Source organism: Glycine max, chromosome 6 (assembly GCF_000004515.6).
Source record: "Glycine max cultivar Williams 82 chromosome 6, Glycine_max_v4.0, whole genome shotgun sequence".
In the NCBI taxonomy this organism is placed as follows: domain Eukaryota; kingdom Viridiplantae; phylum Streptophyta; class Magnoliopsida; order Fabales; family Fabaceae; genus Glycine; species Glycine max.
In genome coordinates this window covers 12,116,937-12,124,974 of record NC_038242.2, presented here as the reverse complement: position 1 = coordinate 12,124,974, position 8,038 = coordinate 12,116,937, and positions in this window count along the sequence as shown.

The window sequence follows — 8,038 nt, the reverse complement described above, 5'->3', positions numbered from 1 at the left end:
TTTACAGATATGTCACTGCGCTTTTTTTAACATTTATTTTTGTAAAATCGATGTTAAATAACGGAAATCTAATATGTATAAGAAAAAGAGAGAAATATAGATATAGAAAGTACTAAATGAAAAAATAAAAGATCTTATTATTTTAATTTAGGAATTTAAAAATTAAATTTTTAATAATTCAAGAGTTTAATATTGACATCATTCAAGACGTGTCTTCCAAAAGTTTTATAATTTAAGAGTTTTCTTTATATCATTTTTAATTAAGATAATTTTTTAAAAGTTTTATGATGATATGCATTAACAGGGTAAAATCATTACATTCATTCATATTTTTAAGACTCATTTTTTAAAATTGTTTGGTTTTTTATACAAGACTCAATCCATTATGTTATCTGCATTCATTATTTTTAGACTAAAATACCCCTAATTAAATAAAAGAGAGGTTATATTGACATGTAGTTAGAAGAGATAGATAAACATATTAATGACAATGATATTTTTGAAAAAAAAATATAAATTTAAGATAAATTTATTTCAATAAACTAAATCACTTTTCTTAATCTTGATGAATTACATAATTGAGTATTATTAATCGGAAGAGAGGTAGTATTTTACACTATAAATTAATCACAAATATTGTTGATATGATTATTAAAGTAATTATTGTAAAAGTTAATAAACGTATAATAAATTATGAATTATGATTTAATGATGATATAAAACATTTTTACATTTTCAGAGCATCATCTATTTTCTCATTTTATAAAAAAAAAAACTTATCATAAATTATGATTTACGATGGATAGATGAGGGTATAAAATTGATTTTATACATGCATAATTTTTCTGTTTTATAGCATTTATTTTTCTAAAAAATTTAACTTGCTAATATATTATAATTAAATTCAAAATTTTATCATTAAATTACTCTCAAAGATTTAAGATAGCATAAAAATGCAGCTAGCACCAAAAGAAAAACAAAGGAGTAAAGGATGCACAAAAAGCAACCGTTAAATACTTGACCCAAATAGTCAATGAAAGACATAAATGTAGGGTTGTAAGATGAATCAATATATAGTGAATCCGCATTTAATATGTCATTAATGATACCCTATAAAAAAAGGGTAAAAAAAGGAAATAAAAAACACTAGACGACAACCATGTATATAAGAATATTGACCTTTGTAACAAGTTCACAGAACCAACGTTGCAGTTTCCTTCTCAGGATATCCCAAGTTCTCATCTTTCTCTTACTTTAACCCCTGATTAAACTTGCTCACGTCAAACACACACTATAAGAACCAACCAACGCATCTCAAAAGGCATAAAAAAAAAAGAAATTAACAAACACATCACCTTTGGAATCAACAGTAGAATAATGGCGGATGAAGGATCTTCTTCTTCACGTACAAGAAAAACCCAGAATCATGATCCCTTGTCCGAGCTTTCTGATGGCACTCGTACAACGGTTCAGAGCCTTATGTTGTTGAAACTTGGTGGCAAATATAATGGTGATGATGTTTCAGGGAAGAGGAAGAGAGTTGCGTCCTTAGGTGAACAAGAGGTTGATCAAATACTACCAAATAACGATATAACTTCAGTGAAAAAATCCAAAAAGATATATGATAATGATATTGAAGTGGTTGTCAATGGCCCAAGAATGAAGAAACACCGATCTCTTGCAAATATATATAAGGCCACAAAACCCATCATTCATCCTGCAAAAGAGTAAAGGTGAAGTACTTAACTTAATTAGTAGTTAGGGTTTATTTAATATTATTCTGCCAATTATAGAGTCAACCATGGTGGTAGAAGGCTAGGCTAATCAAATTGGGTAAATGGTTCACTCCAAGATTTTGCTGTGAAAAAAAAAATCCAAAGTGTGTTCTTGGTTAGTTTTTGGATCCATGCATGGTAGACAACATTTTTCATTTGTATTGTAAGTCGTTTATGATTTATACCATTGTACATATAATTTATTTTGTTGCTCAGAACTGAAGATGGGTAGAATGTGGTAGAGATAGCCATTATCTAATTCTAAGTATGCTACTTGTTTGTTTCATTTTAACTGCTTGGTCTATATAGTTTCCTTTTTCTTGCTGAAACGAAGTTTTCTATTATTATATATGGACACACAATATTCATATTCAATATGCTTACTTTGAATTCCAAATTTCTAATAACTTGAAGAGATTTAAATGTATACTAATTTTCTAGTTTGATGTTTTTGTATTCTGCTTATCTGCTGAAGGGGGATCTTGATTATTGTATGTAAGAGATTAAGAAAAGGTGTTAATTGGTTATCTATCCTATGTACATAACATATTTGCAATCGCGAGAAACCTAATTCCTATGGAGAAGTAATTCTATAAGCTATTAATACTAAAGAGGTTCTTTGAATTGAAGAATCTAGATTTTAATTTTTAGAAACTTTAATTTGACGAGTTTTTTCCTGATCTTTTATGTACTCAAATTTTTATTTTGTTGTATATCATTCTTTACATATGAATAAATTACATTTTTCCATTTAAAAAAAACATAAACACCTATCCTTTTCTTTCATGTCTTTTTATAAAATGTCTAAGTGTGTGGTTAAGAAGCTCAAAAAATCCAATGGAACTTCTTATAGGAAAGGGAGAAAGGAGGAAGAGTAACATGGGTACAATAGGATAAAGTATGTTGCCCAAAGGAGAGTAGAGCTAGGTATTGAAATTTTACCAAATTTCAATGAGTCAATCATTGGAAAATGGAAGTGGAGGCCATTGACTAAAAATAATAGCTAATGGTGCAAGGTGTTGAAATCTAAATATGGAAGTAAGAGTAATTAACACAGGGTGAATATGGTGAAGGGATTAAGGAAGATATGAGGAAGTCGATTGAAAAGTTGGGTCGGAAATAATATAAGTTGGAAAGTCAAAGATGGATTGAATGTTAGGTTTGGTCATGAAAATGGGTAGAAGATGAATGCCTAAGCAAAAAAAAAAAAACAAAATATTTATGAATTCAAACAACATAATGGATAGTGTTAGAAAGTGGGTAAATGGTTGGTGGAAAGGAAGTAGGGCTAGGAATTCAGATGGAGGAGGGACTGATTTGAGTGAGAAAAATGATTGGTAAAAGATTTCATCTAGTTCATTAATACTGCATAATCCAAAGAAGGCATTGATGATCGGTGAGTTTAGAAACAGGGCTTGTGGAGTATATTTTGTTAATCTGCATATGCATATTTGCAACGACCACATGATCATGTTGACACATCATTAATTCATTGCTTTCAGAAGATAAGTGTATGTTGTTGCATTCAAGTGAAAATACTACTATAGACAAGATCGAAACTAAAAATAATGTGAGGAAAAGAAATATTTTGTTAAAAAATAGGGATTTACAATGCTTGTTCAGCCAGATTGAAGCGGAAAAAACTTTACATCTTATGTTTTCTTGCAGGTTCTCATCCTTTATTTGGAAACATTTTTATGGGCGACTAGGAGTCCAATCAATGCAGCATATGGTGCCTAAGAGTCATTTTCTACTACATACATGTGGGTTTTCTGAAAACAGGATCAATATGGCACAGAGACTTGTATGCTCTGTTGATGTATGGACTTTATTGTTGCATAAAAATTGTATTGTCTTCAAAAAATAAATTCCTAATTTTTAAAGTGTTTTTGAATTGATTAAATTTAGATCTTGTGTTAGTTGTCTAGTAAGGTGAAGAACTTCTCATTTTCTTTTTATGATTGGATGGTAAATCCTTTGGAATGCCTAAAAGGACTATAGAATTATTTGTATTGCAGCTATTGTAAAAAAATAACAATACTTTATGTGAGAACAATATCTATTAGTAGGAAAGGAGACTTATTGGTAGGTTTTATTGTGCTAATTGTTGTTTGTTTAAAAGTAGTGTTATTACCTAAGAGAATCGATGTTACATAAAATGCATCTTAGAAAAATGTGTTGTGTTGGAGAGTGTAAGAATATGAGTCAATTGGCCAAGTTGAACCACATGTTCTTATAGTTTAAGAATGAGTCAACCGGGTCTTACCAGTTAAATTGTATGAATGATCTAATTACTCAATCGATCTGACCATGATATGGTTTTGATTTCAATCAAATCGATCTGTACGATTGATCTGGTTTGATTTTTATAGCATTGTGTAAAAAGGTTAGGTATTCATTCTAGCTCGTACATTTATTTGCTAACCAAAAAAAATATCTTTATTTCTTTTTACCTATCATATTTATATGTTTCTCTACTAAAGAATAGCAACAATGTTTTTTTTTTCCTTTTAACAAGCAGACTCTTAACATTTGGGCTAATTCTTCTACTATCGTCCACCAAGTTGTGAAAGAAACTCCTTTCTCCTTTATCCAGTTTGCTCCATGCTTGAAAAAGTTACAGACAATTAGATTCATAATGTGCACCTCTGATGCAATTCTGCCATTGTAATGGTCACACATCTAAAAGCCAAAGCCTCAGCTTTCTTTGGACAAAGCTTTGATTCAAAAAATTTCATAGCTCTAGCTAAAAATTCTCCTTTGTAATCACAAACTATAAGGCTGATACTTATACCAGGATTGCATCTAACACTGGCATCAAAATTTATATTTAACATGTCTTACTCTGGTGCTTTCCAACAAATGACTTCCCCCATTTCACTTTGATGCGCACCAATATTGGATTCAACAATATGCATATTATTTTGCATTATCTATATGATTTGCCTCCATTACAACCATTTTTTTTTTTTGGAAAGCCAGTTGGTTCCTCCCGAACCAAATTGCCCAACAAAGAGTTATGGTAATAGATTTGAAATCTTCCTTCACTTGTGTTGTACAGTCTGTTAGCCAAGCTTTAAACTCATTATGACGGGTTGTGTCCATTTTAAGTCCCAACGGTGATGCAAACCAAACTTGTTGTTTCTCTAGACAAGAGACTAGAGCATGAAAAATGATTCCATCCTTTATTCCACACAGGGGACACATACATAGTATCAACTTGTATTCTTTTCTTGACCAAGTTTGTTTTTACTGGAAAAATTTATGAACAACATTGCCACACCATGTTGTTGCATTTAGGGAGCGCCTTACTATTCAAGATCAAATTCCAAATCTTGTCTACTTGGTTTGATGATGATTCCAAAGGTTGATATTTCATCCTAGCCAAGGGGTACCATGTTCTCATCGTGTAAATCATATTTGGTGTGTACTTCGAAATTAAGAAATCTTCCAAAAAAGATTATGTATTTTCAACAAAAAAAAAGATACCCTGGTCTTATCATATATATCATTTTTGGCGCATGTGTTAAGTGGGAATTGAAATCATTAGTCTCACATTTGTGTCTTATTTCCTGCTCTGCCTATCGAATTTTGACACATAATTTAAAATGAGACATTTATTTTCCATTCAATCCATGACTTGTCCTTAATGAATCCCTAATCACATTGTGTCTAATAGATATTAACATAGCAACACCATTAAACAAACAATTCATTGCACATTAAGAAATAATTCGATAAAAAAACATGCATGTGTACATACGCTTGAGATTGTAACACCCTAGGTGAATCATACTGAAGTGAGAGGGATCCAAAGACTGTACAATTAAGGATGCTTAAAGAAATTAATTAGTGTTACATATACCAACAAGATGTAACTACTTTTCGGTAACTAATCACTTAAGAATTTTATGTTAAGCATGTTTTACTCCGAGTAGTTATGAAATGAGTGACATTCTGAAAAGTTTCCCAAAAAGCATGTAAACGAGGATAAAACATGCTAAAAAGTCTCATTTTAATGTTATAATTGGAATTGCATTGTGACTATAGCTTTTATGCGTCTTAGAAAATTTCTTTATAGAACAATGTAAGTATTTTATGTAAGAATGTAAATATGTCAATCTTGTCTTCCTTTTGTTATCCAAAAAAAAAATTAAGTGTGAATTTAGTGTCTAAACTCTCAAATGCATTGTTAATTTGTAAATCTAGCTTTCTTCTAGACTTCTATTTACTAGCTAAGTTATGGTCTTTGATTTGTTCAAATTCAGATCATTAACATGCCTCGAAACCCTAGGACTATGTTATTTGTCTTTCTTAGTTTTCAATTCCTAATATTTAGTTGTTAATTGTTCAAATTAAATGAATGTCAAACATAGGATTATATATGCTAGTTTTCTTAGTTGTTAATTTTAGGTAGTGAAAAAGTAAGTGACTTAATTATTGATATCCATTAGTTTATTAGGCTGAGTTTGACAAGAGATAAGGCAGATTGTCTATAAATTTGAGGGAAGGTTGAGAGACAACTTCTCATTTGTGATTGTATTATGCAAAGATAATCACATTTTTAATATTTTTAACGAAAAAATAACACTTTTTAAGATAATTCTTTTAGAAATTTGTCTTAAAATCTTTAATTTTTTAATTTTTAAACAAAAAATATTCTAAGACGGGTTTTACGCAAATCAATTTAAAAAAAATTAAATTTCTAAGATGATTTAAAATCGTCAAGAAAAATATTAATTTTTCTACCACGACCGTTTCAAAGACAGTTAAAAACCGTCATAAAATATGTTAAATAATCGATGTAAAAAACTTTTTTATATTATTTTTTTTTAAAAATATTTAATATAATTAGATATCCGGAATTTAAATTCGAAATTACTTATATTAATTTTAAATAATTTCGTGTCATTTAAGTTATTTTTTTTAATAGTATTTAAAAGAGAATTTCTAAAACATCTTTTATAATTCCAATCTATCTTTAATTTTGAAGTATAGGCACATTATGAATTTCACTATTAAGCATGTATTGAAGTAACAATATTTAATCGGTAATCCATAATTTTATCGTCATACATAACATTGATGATTTTTTGCAGTTTTTTGTAACTGAAGTGGATCTCAAACCTTAAAATTTATTTTATAGCACGGTAAAGTATTATTGCAAATATTAATAAAAACTCTTAAACTAAAGACTACATACCTCCTCCTGACTCCTGTAAAAAAAATTTCAAGTTCTTCTATACACTGTTACGTGCGTCCAGGAGAAATATGTTAAATACAAACATATATAGTAAGTATTTGTCTATTCCAAGAGATTATCGATAAGAATAGTTTTATATTGAGCTAGCAATATTTCTTAATATTTTATGAAATTATAAGCATTACCATTACATTCATGTCTTTTTAGGAGGTGTTAGTATAAGATTCGAAAAAATGTCAATAAATATTTTTAAACATATAAGAAAATATTAGTGTAATAATTTAAAATTTTAAAAAAAGATAGTATATAAAATTAAAAAAAGATGAAATTATATATAATTAATTTAATAAAAATTCAAAAAGTATTAGTGTAATTTACTTTTTAACTGAAAACAAATTTGACAATTTTCATGATGGTCAAAGTAGACCAATCGACACCCTTAATCCGACCAACATAAATAATTAAAAGAGAAAAATAATGATACATAAATATCTCATTTTTAAGGGTTATTATGTTTATGATTTTTAAATTTTTTCAAATTTTTACTTTTAGTCTTGAAACAAAAAGTTGACTGATCTTAATTTCTAATCTTTTTATCCGTCAATGTTTATAGTCCTTACTTAATTTCTGTTGTTATCAAGTAATGATATGAGATTTTATTTTCGGGATGACTGAGTTTCGTAGGGTTAAAAACCACCAAAAAATATTTTGTTGAAACATTAAAATGCTACTAACAAATTCTGGAAATTGCTTCACTTCGTCTCCGAACCTGTTTCTCCCCTTTTCCAATTCAGGCACACATGAACCAAATCAACAACAAATAGATCCATTTCAAATAACTAAAGATATGATTCACCTAAACAATACCAAAACATTGAAAGCACACGGTGACCCATGTCAGGTTATTCTCGATCTTGCGTGTCAGATTGCAATCCTCACGAACAGAAACGACAACACGATCCCGAGTACCAATGCCACCGGAAACACCGTCTGAGCCCAAAATTCGACGACCGGAGCTGATGGTTGCTTCGCAGATCCCTTTCCATCATCGGCATCGACG